General features: G+C 28.8%; 1 long non-coding RNA gene across 3 annotated transcripts in view; it reads right to left on the bottom strand.

The window, feature by feature from the left end:
* LOC136795399 (uncharacterized) overlaps window positions 1–12,765 on the bottom strand; it is a 100,518-nt gene that overhangs the window by 43,956 nt on the left and 43,797 nt on the right. For all 3 annotated transcript variants that reach the window (XR_010842980.1, XR_010842979.1, XR_010842981.1), the window contains exon 2: window positions 8,650–8,801. This is a non-coding gene — a long non-coding RNA (uncharacterized lncRNA). The remainder of the gene's footprint in view (window positions 1–8,649; window positions 8,802–12,765) is intronic.

Below are 12,765 nucleotides of genomic sequence, written 5' to 3'. Positions count from 1 at the left end.
CTCCCTCCCTCTCCCTCTCTCTCCCTCTAACCCTCCTCCCTTTGTTTTTATTTAGAGTCAAGATAACTTGAACTTTAATGAAACTTTTTCACATAAAACTTACTCAAACGTAGGCAAGGTTAGCAGTGTTATATACTATCCTAAATTGAAAATCCAAATTAAAACCAGAAACAACTGTTCTTATTTTTAAATATAAAAAATATTATATAAATTCTCATTATGTATGGCTGTGAAGTCTGGGGAGTGACATCCTTTACGAAATTAAAAAATTACAATCATTTCAAAATTAGGTCCTAAAAATCGCAGTGAATGGTCCTTGGTTTGTAATAAACAGCCAGTCACATCAGGAATTACAAATAGAGTCGATTATGGATTACAACGAGAAACGGTTCATGAAGTTTCACTCCCAGTTACCTACAGTTAAAGGAGCAGTGACCTACAACTTGTGAAACCCAACCTCAACCAGAAGACTGAAGCCCAGGCTGCTGAAGGATATCCTGTTATTAGTTCTATATTTATAAATTCTACTATTTACATTACTTCTATTTTTTTTCTTCTTCTTTTTTTTCAAATTAACTTGTCTTTTTTTTTTGGCCATTAGATGGCAATTGTTTGTTTTGTTAGGTCTACGTATGTCGTTATTTTTGTTATTAATTTTACTTTTCTCTTTTATTAAGAAGCATTATTTTTATCTAAACTAATTAAAACGTTGTATATAGTTAGGGGTGTCTTTTGTACGAGACAATCCCCCCCTATAATCAATTATTAAAAAAGTAACTGTTTTATCTACCAAGTAAGGCCTACCTCGCTGATCTGGTATTAAATAAATATATTCTTTCCGTGAAGACACAATGTTAACCTCCAACAAGTGTCGAACATCTGTTGACTGTGGAATTGCTGAATGGATCAAACAAGTGGTCGTACTGATGGCTTCCAACTGGTAAGTTATTGTCCTTACTTCTAATTATACTAAATATGTATACTATAAATGATAATAATAGAATAATAACAGTAAATGTTGTAGTAAAACTATAATAGATATAAATAATATATTTTCTAGATATTACAATATTATATCAGGAAAATAACGTGAATATCTAACTCACTAATTTTATATTATAATTTATAAGATTAAATATTAATTTTATTAAAATAGAGAACGAATGTAATTTTGATTAATATTTTTCTTCCCTGTTTCAAACAATCTCAGATACTATGGTTATTGATGATCATTAGTTTAACACGTTAAAGCATGTTAAATGGAGAAATATTTCCTTCTTTTAGCATCTTAAAACTATATTACATTTAAAATAGTTGTGAGTCTGTTAATAGGTCTGGAAAATGACGTCACGCAACAGATCAGCTAAGATCCACGCCATTTTGTATAGGTTAGTTTATTGTAATAGGTTAGTTGCTTGTAGTTCGTGTTTGGTTTGTATAGTTTTTATTTTGGACGTTTAAAAACTCTAATAAAGTAATGAATAAAAATAATAATAAAATAACGGCAAAAAACTGTCAACCATCAAAACTTTTTACATTTCATAGATCATCAATGTCTCAATTGAACTACGTTTATACAATCTTTAAGGCGGATCCACATGTCGGCCGCTCGCCACGAATCGGAGGCTTGTACAAATGCTCGGTAAACAAAGAGTGTGTTATTCAGAGAGGCAAGCATGGCGGACGTACTAGTGGTTTCAGCCATTGCACAGGGATTATATTATTTTTATTACAAAAAACAAAGAAAATTAAAGGAAATTAAACATAAATAAATAAGATTAAATATAAAACTTATTATAAAAATTAACTACAACCTCCTAATAGCTCTCAGTTGCAACTAGACAAAGAACAATGGTGGAGATGCTACACTAGCGCTCTCACGAACCCCTTTGATCTGTGGCCAAAAACCGACTCTCGACGGATCGGCAACGAGCTTAGGCCAACTCGTACAAGCCACCCATCCACATTCTCGCGCATGTCTGAGTTCGCCTTGGCTTTGCCAACATGTAGAGGCCCCTTTATAAGTGAGAGTGTTTATAATATAAAAAACTGAGTGATGATTTTAATATATTTTACCATAAAGTAGATCTAGAAGTTAAAATTCTAACAAAAATGAGTAATTTTATAATCAAACTATTTTATGGCAAATAGTTTTATTAGGAATCTTTAATTTTTAATTCATAGGATTTCATTCATCACCATAATTAGCTGTTTTAATAGAGACAATTTTCATAAAAACTTTGTTTTCCCCCAAGTTCTGGATAGCTTCCTCATCATTTATATTACGTATATAAAAAAAAATTAAAATGTTTACCGCTATAACCTATGAAGGGTCAGAGGTTCAGTACTTTGTAAAGAAGTACTGTTACTAGACCAACGGTTGTGTAAGGAGGTGATTTGGTCAGAATCACGCATAACCACCAGATTTTTACCCAATTAACGATACCCAATTTAAGAGGCTGGGTGGACCCCAAGAGGGCTCCAAGAACTCACAGGAGTTGCCTCACGGCTACAGGGTAACAGAAAACAATTTTCTGCCTAGCCTGATTCGAACTCGAGTTCTTGGAGTTAGTAACCACGCGCTTTACCCCGTGGCCACTTTACACCGGCGTATTTCTGTATCAATAATATGCTGTTTTGAGAGCTAATAGTACCTGTTTTCCCAGAACAAGGAATGTATAAAGATAATGTGAAATATTTAAAATTTCAAAAACTTCGGGTAGAGGTTGGGTTTCCCAAGTTTTAGGTCACTGTTCCTGTCGAAGATTTGGAGTGGAACTTCGTGAACCTTTTTTTGATGCAATGTTCTATTGACTCCATTTGTGATTCTCGATGCAATTGGCTATTTTTTGTGAGAAAATGCGTTTTTTATCCGAGAATCATGTTCGAAAAATTTATCTTTAAGGAAGATGTCCAAATTTCTGAATAGATGGAAATCTTTTGGAGATAAGTCGGGTGAATAAGGTGGGTATGGAAGGCTTCGTAAGACCTTATATAAGGCCTTCGTAAAACAGCTCGTTTAGTCTCTTCACTGCTTGTCGTGAAACATGAAGTCTGGCGTCTGGAGTATAGGTTCCTTCCGATTTACCAATAAAGGTTATTATTTGATAAGTTTTGAGACATTATATCAATATTACTGCCATGGGTGTGTGTGTGTGTATATATATATATATATATATAGATATATATATATATATATATATATATATATATATATATATATATATTAGAAAACATTGAGTAAAATAAATAAATTTAATTTCGCATTGCGAGAAATACCCCCAACATTTTATTGCTACATCATAAAATTCATTCACCACTTATTAAATTTTTATTATCTATAATCATAATAAATTACTGTAAATTAAGCATAAACTTAATTGTTTTACAAACAATAAATACGGGATTGCTGGCAAAAATATTAACCACTTCATCCACGATGGTGCATTAATTTATTTTCAACAAACATTCTGAGATTATTAAAATGGCAAACTGTAAATTATAATAAGAAAATAGGAATATAGAAAAGGTTTTTTTTTTATTCATATCTCCATTATTTTGATGAATAATCGCGCTCATTGAATCTTACCTTCTATGTCCCTCCTGTGTCCTAGAAAACCTGCAATTCAAATTCTCAATCCAACCCCGTACTACAAGGTCCCGTTTATCTGACATCTACCCTCTACCTCACCGAACTGCTGTGTTTGATAAATCGTTTTTTACCCGACCTGCATATCACTGGAACTCCATTCCCTCTAGCATACGTCATGTACCAACCCTTTCGTTTAAATCTCTTATATTTAACAACCTTTTGCTTCACGAATATGATCCATTATTATAATAGTACAGACATGTTTATTTAGTCTGTTATTTTTGATAATTAATCTATTTTTTCTCTGTGAATAAGTTATAATTAAGTGTGGCCACACTGTTTTATGGCCAATAAATGTTATTATAAAATTAAAATTGCCTTTGCAATCGTTCTAAATGTACCTAGTCCCAGAATAATAAAGGTTTTTTTTTTTCTTTCATTACCTTCTTTTACCAAAGAATCGACGTGTATCCAACCTTTAAAGGTGTTGTGTATTTGTGATCCGTGAAGATGTCAATATAACAATATTACTTTACTAATTATAGAATACATCCAGAAAGAAATCAACTTTCAATTAAATTCAATTTTTTTTTTTTTTTTTTTTTTTTTTTTTTTGTCCTTGGCTCCCACAAATCTGTACCCCACCCCTGTACCTATGCACATGGTCACTATAGTAGGCTGTGGATGTGACGTTTCTATCTCTAGGTAAAATGGAGAAATAAATTATTCCTGCCAATGACCGGTAACCAATATTTTTTTTTTATTCAAATTTGGTTGTAGCATGTGTCCCGTTCATTCGTCGTTATTTAACCACTGACCTACTATATAGTTATATAAAATTCACGTGTTGTTCCCTTTTTATATAGTAACTGATTCATTCTTTGAGATATTAATTAAACAATTAATCATGCTACATTATCCTTTTTTTATTTATTTAATTTAATTTAAAATTGTACGAAATAATAATTAAAATAAGTAAATATGTGGAATGTTTCATTTACACTTCAAAATCTTGACTAGGAACCACCCATTGGTGGTACTTCAAGCATTAATTTAAATAAGAAGGTCCCGTGGCCATCTTCTTTTCAGACGCCTCGGAGGATTATCAGGGACTGTTAAGGATGAGAGATTACGAACTAATGGATTAGGATAGATAAGGAGTTTGGAATGATAAGAGTCATATCTGTTTTGGGCCAAATCTGCAACGAATGGGATGTTAAGGTCAGGTGGATGAATTTATTTGTAACGTAATAAGCAGCTTCAATGATTTTACGTAGGATTTTGGATTGTAAGGATTGGATGCGGGAGGAATTTGACGGTTTGGTATAGCCCCAGAGCTCAATTCCATATGTCCAAATTGGTCTGATTATCATAAGGTATAATAATCATTATCCTTTAAATCTTGCTTTTGAAGGAAGGAGATTTCAGAAATAAAAAAACAAAACAATATTAATATATTTATTATGGTAACTTAACATTCAAGAAGTCACATAGAAAATAAATTTTCTTAGTTAGTAAATCACACATTCTCAAAAAGCCTTTTTATAACTTTTTCATAATTATGAATAATTATTTTATCACAGTGAAATACTAGATATTTATAAGGATAGTAACAAATATATCAACAAATGAGTTTTTTTTTTTATTCTTACTCATAAATTTTATTTGTATCATAATATAATTTTACATACATATTTATGATAATATAATGTTATGTTTATATTTATGGTAATAAATTGGAAGATTAAAGTGTATATAAATAATCATGCGTGATTAGTTGTGCAATAAATTTGAATGATAGTAAATATTATTAAACAAGAGAGGGTTAATAATCAGTAAAGAACAAAAGTCCACTGATCTCACTTTGAATTTCTGAAACATTAAAAATTAGAGTTTCATGTAAAATGACACAATAATTGACATAAATGTTAATATAACATATAATTACTATAACTAACTCAAGTAATTAATAAACATATTATAAACGATTTTGTATTTTTCTTTCTTATTATTTGGTATTACCCCCTAGTTTCTAATCTTGCATCCTCTTCCATTCCTGAGAATCCTCCGAGGTTCCTGAAAAGAAGATGGCCCCGAGACCAGCTAATGTAAAATATCATTAGAGTGCTACCAATGGGTAGTTTCTCTACACGCCTGTAACACTCCAATTTAACTTAGATCAGATTTACTAAATGTATTATAATAGGGGTATTCATGATCTATGTTAAAGCGTGTTAAATGGAAAAACTCGTGTTAAATCGAAAAAAATTGCCTTCTTTTGCCGTGGTAAAACGAAATAACATTTAACATGGCTGAGAGTCTGTTACTTGGTCAGTTAAATCGAGAATGACGTCACACAATAGACCAGTTGAGATCGCCGCCATATTAGTTGTTGTGACTTTCAATACAGTTGTCAATTAGCTCATCTTCATTCTCTTCTTCACTAGTTTGAAGATCAATAAGACACTCATAAGCTAAACTTTCACACAAATTCCACTTTTCACTCATTCTAGGCATGTTTTAATTAATTACTTAAATCAAAACTGAAGTAAACAATAATATAAGGGTCTGGAAGGAAGGTTATAAACATAAAAGCTTATACAACAAGTTGCTGAGAAAATCCGCTAGGGACTCTTATGCATTTAACGTTTAACATGACTTCAAATAGTTTAACATGGTAAAACATATAACATTTAACACAACATCATGAATACCCCTAATGTACCGTTGTAAATAGCAATAAATAATTTTTTTTTTTAAAATTCTTTGGTATTACGATCATCTGTATCAATTATTGGCGAGATACTGTTAAAGTAACTCCCCTCCACTTTTTTTTTTTAATTCATTACTTTTTCGGTCTGAATCGTGTCACTCTTCAATCCCCTGAGATTATCCTCAAAATGAATTACTGGATGTTGTTGTTGTTGTTGATTGTTGCTTAAAGGCGTAAAATCCTCTGGTCATCAACGCCTCAGGCATGATAAAAGTAAAAAAAAAAGTTATAAAAATAAAAAAAATAAAAATAAATAAAAATCGAAGAGGAGTTATAATTTATAAAGAATGCGATGTGCTTATAAAAATTCAAACACTAATGTAATTTTAGCTTCCTCATCTGTGAGAGCTTCTGATAAATTTGGGGTCAGTCCTTATCATCACTTGGGGTCAGTCCTGAATCACTGGCTGTGATGCAGTGGAAAAAAAAATCTTTTGAATGTACACAAGACACCTAATATTAAATTTTATAATTATATGCATAATTTCTACTACTTTTAATAATTTTTAAAAATGACATAAAACATTTTTTTTTTTTTTTAATCATATATTATAAAATGAAAAGTATTAGTTTTGAGAATTTTCGAAGCCTAAAAAAACGGTGTTAAGGAAAAAAGATATTTTTATAATTTAACTTAATAATACTGTTGTTCAGGCCACTTTTGATCCATTACTTTAATTTGACAAATTTATTAAATAAATTCCAAATTCACTTTCCTCTCTTTAATTACTTTTATTTCACCATTAGCTTTACTCCTTATAACCTTAAATTAAGCACAATTTATTTCTTATAAATGTTGTATAACCTCGGTATTAGTGTTAAACAAGTTTCTGTAAGAAGAGGTGATTGCTATCTACTGCTCTTGCAACCTCATTTTGTATAAGAGGCCAAGAAAAGAAAAAGGCAGTTATTTCACCCCAATTTTTTATTACTTTAATGAAAACTATGTATCATTAACAGTCAAAATTAATGAGTCTGCCAAGTATAGGTAGGGGGAATAAAAAATAGCGGCTGTTTCAAAGCGATTAAAAAAACTAATTTTTCATTCGGAGCTGTATATCTCAAAAAGTAAGAACAACACAAGAAAACCTAAGAGAACGTCATTTAAAGAAGAGTAAACTTGCTAAAATATGAGCCCTAATAGAGTTATTTACGTTAAATAGTTTTTGAGATATAGCTTTTTAAAAAGCTACATTTCATAAAAATATTGTATGGGGACCTACTAAAAGATCAGTAGTTAGTGAATTTATTTTGAAAAATCTATATCTCAAAAGCCATTTTACGTACAGATGTCTATTAACACTCAAATTAAAGCTAGTTTAATGAGCTATAAAGTAGTTTATGATGTTTATTTTCGTAGGAGTACTAATTTACATGAAATTTTCTAAAATAAATTGATCTATAGTTGTTCGGAAAAATTTTCATTTGGCAAATTTATATTCATATGTGAATATCATAAAAACTACTATCCCTACGAAGATAAGTGTCATAAACTACTTTATAGTAAGTTAAATTTCCTTTATTTTGAGTGTTGGCAGACATGAGTTTATTTTGTCAAATATCATAAAAACTACTACTCCTACAAAGATAAACAATTAATTATTTTGTAGTATATTTAACTAGTTTTAATTTGAGTGCTGGCAGACATCAGTACGTCCAATGATTTCTGAAGTAAAGTTTTTGATAAATAAAACTTATTGTCCGAAAAACTATAAATCAATTTATTTTAGCAAATATCATGAAAACTACTATTCCTACGAAGGTAAAGGTCATAAACTTCTTTATAGTCCATTAAACTAGTTTTAATTTGAGTGCTAATAGACGTCTGTACGTCGAATGGTTTTTGAGATATAGATTTCTCAAAATAAATTAACTAACTACAAATCTTTCAGTAGATTTTTAAGAAATTTTGCTTTTTAAAAACCTATATCTCAAGAACTATTGAACGTAAATAGCTCTTTTAGGGCTAATATTTCAGCAAATTTACTCTTGTTTAAATAATGTTCTCTTAGATTTTCTAGTGTTCTTGGTAGTTTTTAAGATATAAGATAAGATTAAGCCATTTTTGAATCCCCCTACCTATACTTGGTAGACTCATCAATTTTGACTAGTAATTATACATAGTTTTTATTGATGTAATCAAAAATTGGGGTGAGATATTTGCCTTTTTTTCTTCCCGGCTCTTGTACTATTTGGATTACTGAGAGAGAAGACAATTGACTCTTAACCTTGACAATTATCTACCTGTGCACAGTGAATAATGTTACTCAGTTTTCATCTTTACCTTTATCAAATCTACATCTTTGTACCGTCTTCATCAACATCATCAAGTGCACCCAGCTGCTAATTAATCAGATAATCAACCTACAGTCACCTCTGCATAACAAGTATTTCAGGTCTGTTATATTTACATTGTATTATTCCTTTGTTCCATATCTATAATAATAGGATTTTCAATATGCTACATTACTAAAAATTTTAAAAATCCATGTTTATTAAATCAGAAAAACAATAGGCTTTAATTATATAATTTATAGTAAAAAAAATTATTCTTACAGTATCTAATTCTAGTAATTTCCAATACAAAAAAAAAAAAAACAACAATTTTAATACACTACATTACAATTTTTAGAAAATCCATGTTTATGAAAAAAATATATATAGTTTATCGCGATATCTACTTCTTACAATATTCAATACCCTACAGTACATTTTTTTAAATCTATCTTTTTTAAATCAGCAAAAAAAAGTATTAATTTAATTTATGAATTTTGCTTGGTTTTTCTAGAAAAAATAACGTTCTTATCTTATTATGGCGATATCTAACTCTAACAACTTTCAATACTTAAAATTATAATTTTTTAAAAATCAATGTATTTAAAATCTGCAAAACAAAAGACTTTACTAATATAATTTATAGTAAAAAAAATTATTCCGACAGTATCTAATTATAGTAATTTTCAATAGACTAGATTACAATTTCTAAAAAAAACATGTTTATTAAATCAGCAAAAGAAAAAAAAACTTTAGTAATATTATTTATAGACTTTGTTTTGTTCTTTTAAGAAAAACCAATGTATTTTAATTAGTTGTATTATTAAATTGTATTAAGCTGTTACAGTAAGCAATAGGAATTTACATATGTATCCGTATTTAGATTGATGCTTTCATTGTCATTACAGCAATACTAACAACAACTGCTAACACCAAATTGGCCAAACTCCATGGCTAAAAGATCTATATATTAGCCAATAAACTATCTCTCTATCTAATAATAGCCATAAAATTTTATTAATTTATTTCATCAACTAACTTGTAATTTAGCTTGATTTAGCCTAACGATTTTAATTCATTAATGTCTATCTTTCAAGAGCTCTTTAGGTTAGGTTTTTATTTTATAGAGTTTTGTATTCCATTTTATTGTATGTTTTTTTATTTATTTCAATTAATCTTCTAAGGAAGTATTTCATGTGTTTTGTTCTATTAACGATTTATAATTTTCATCTTATTATTACCTTTTTTTATTAATTATTCTTTGTTTACCTTAGAACTTCTTTTGTTTATTGTCCAATGGATTTATAGTTTTATTTTAATTTTTTATTCTATCCCTCATTGATCAACCAACATACACAGTGTTTACACGCCCGAAATATACATCAGTGAAATCCAAGATAATGTGGAAATAGTACAAGGGAGTCCCTATAACAACCAGGCTATGTGTCCAACAATAGTTATAAGATATTAACATTGATTCTCTCCGTCGTAAACTTCTACCCTCCTGTCCTACAGTATCCTTTCTAAATACTCCACTAACGGCTGTTGAACAGATTCGATACTTAGGACTCCATCTTGACAAGAGACTTTCTTGGAATCCACATACAAGACTGAAACGACAAGAAACTGCTCGTAGATTTCAATTGCTACAACACCAACTTGACAAACGCTCTAAACTTCCTATTCACAACAAAAAAATATTATAGACTATTATAATCTGACAAATTTTGACATATGGAATTGAGCTCTGGAGCTCTACCAAACCATCAAATTCCTCCTGCATCCTTACAATCCAAAATGCTATGTAACATCCTGGATGCTCCTTATTACGTTACAAATAAACTCATCCACAAAGACCTTAACATCCCATTCGTTTCAGATTTGGCCCAAAACAGATATTTGTCTTTTCATTCCAAACTTTTTAACCATCCTAAACCTTCTTATTTAATGCTTGAAGTACCACCAGTAGGTGGTTCCTTGCCAAGATTTTCAAGTGTAAATGAAACATTCCACAGGTTTAATTATTGCATTTATTATTTTGTACAGATGTAAATTACATTGAATAAATAAATACAAAAAAAACAAACATTAATTCAATGAAAATAATATTAACTTCATTCTAGTCAATATTCAAAAGTTTTTCAATGTTCGAAATTCTGGGTAATTTACTTAGAGTTATGACTAATGAAATCAAGAAGTGATTGAGAACAATATCACACTTTTTTTTCCTTTTACGTTTCACAGAACATCTTTTTAATTTTTCATTTACTTTGTTCATTTATGTTTACATCATTTAAGTGTTTGTATTTGCTTTTAGCCCTGATGCAAGGTTGGGTTCCCAATAAATAGTTTTACGACTATTTGAGTTTTTCTTTTAAAATTATGAACAGTTGTCATTAAAACGGCAAGTTAAACTACCGATGCCGCAAGACCTATGAGGCGTGCGGGCTTAGTATAGGATTGTTGCCACAAATGAATTTCTATAAGAAATATTTTATTATTTATTAATAATATCATTTTTATAATAATTACAAGTGATTTTTATTTCTAAGGCAGGAAATTTGACTATTTTTATCCGATTTTTTATTAATTATTTAAGTATGTTTTCAAAGCTTATAGTTCGGTATTCAATATATTTTATAAGTAAAGCTATTAGAGCTTTGGAAAGTATGATTTGTTTTTTTAATATTATTAATTTATTAATAAATAAGTAAATTTATTTATCTATTCAGGCAATGAAAGATTTTATTGGATATATCAATGAAAGGTTATTTCATCAAGACCAACTTCTTATACTATTTCGTCTTATATTATTACGTCCCAAATGTTATAAAATTTAGTAAGCTTTATAATATAAATATAACAAATACCACAAGAAATACTACAAAAAAAATATATACATATCATTCAATAAAATACCACCTTTTGTTGATAAAGTCTTTATAGAACACCGTATTTATAAAACAAATTAACATAATGATAAAATCTTTTCATAAAAAAATATATAATTATTTCTTCTACGAAGATAAAAACCATTTTTTAAATTTATCAATTATAATAAAAATATCCATATAGTCTAAACATGTTTATTTTCAAATAACTCCTACGTTTCGGCCTTTCCGGCCATTCTCAAAGATATCTTTCTTATTTATAATATCACAGCTGACAATGTCATTAAAAGGTAATACTATAATATAATATTCACATTAATGTATTGCTGGATAAAGTAATTTATTAGATAGTAATAAATAGTTTATATTAAATGGAATTATAATTAGTGAAATATTGGATAAAAATAGGTTCATTGACTAAGATACTTTTTGACAAAGGCAGAATATACAGCAACTTTTTAACGACGCTGTTAGCTGTAATATTTTAAATAAGATATATTTGAGAATGGCCGAAACGTAGGAGTTATAAGAAAATAAATGACATTTTATTGATATTTCTATATCAATTTTATTGACTTATATATTTTATGGGACCTTTTATTGATATATATTGTTGTTAAAGCAAGGTGTTGATAGCAATAGAGTTTAATTGACTATAATTAAAAGTTTAATATTAATCAAAGAGTGACATAATAGTTAATTAGACTTGAACTAAGGATAGCTTATTAAAAGATAATATGATGTTTTATTATCTCATAAGGTAGTTTTACTGAAACTAATGACCAGAATAGCCGACAGAAATTTTTTTTAATAATTTATGTGTGTGTAAATTGGTTTTTAATGTATGTTATTTATTAATAATATTTTAAATTTCTGAAACTGTTAAAAATCAGTTTATAATATAAGCTGTTACTGTTGTGATAGATTGTCACATCCTTAAGGATGCCGAATTGGCCGAAACTTAAGACTTTTGAGAAAATAAAGAATGTTTTGAGATTTTTATTTGGATACAATTGATTTTATTTAAATAATTAAAAAAAATTATACAAGAAGGGTACGCCCTGCCCGTAACAGCCGTCCAACCCCCATTTTTCAAATAATAGGATTATTATAAAATAGAACAGTTTTTGAATTTAACTAAACCTTTTTTTTTTAAATATTAAAAATTAAAATAAATATAAAATTTTATATGATGATCATTTGTAAAATAAAATATTACAAGAATATCACAAAAA

Source organism: Halyomorpha halys, unplaced genomic scaffold (assembly GCF_000696795.3).
Source record: "Halyomorpha halys isolate HHAL.00 unplaced genomic scaffold, Hhal_1.1 Scaffold1326.1, whole genome shotgun sequence".
Lineage (NCBI taxonomy): Eukaryota > Metazoa > Arthropoda > Insecta > Hemiptera > Pentatomidae > Halyomorpha > Halyomorpha halys.
This window is presented reverse-complemented; position numbering and strand designations above follow the sequence as displayed.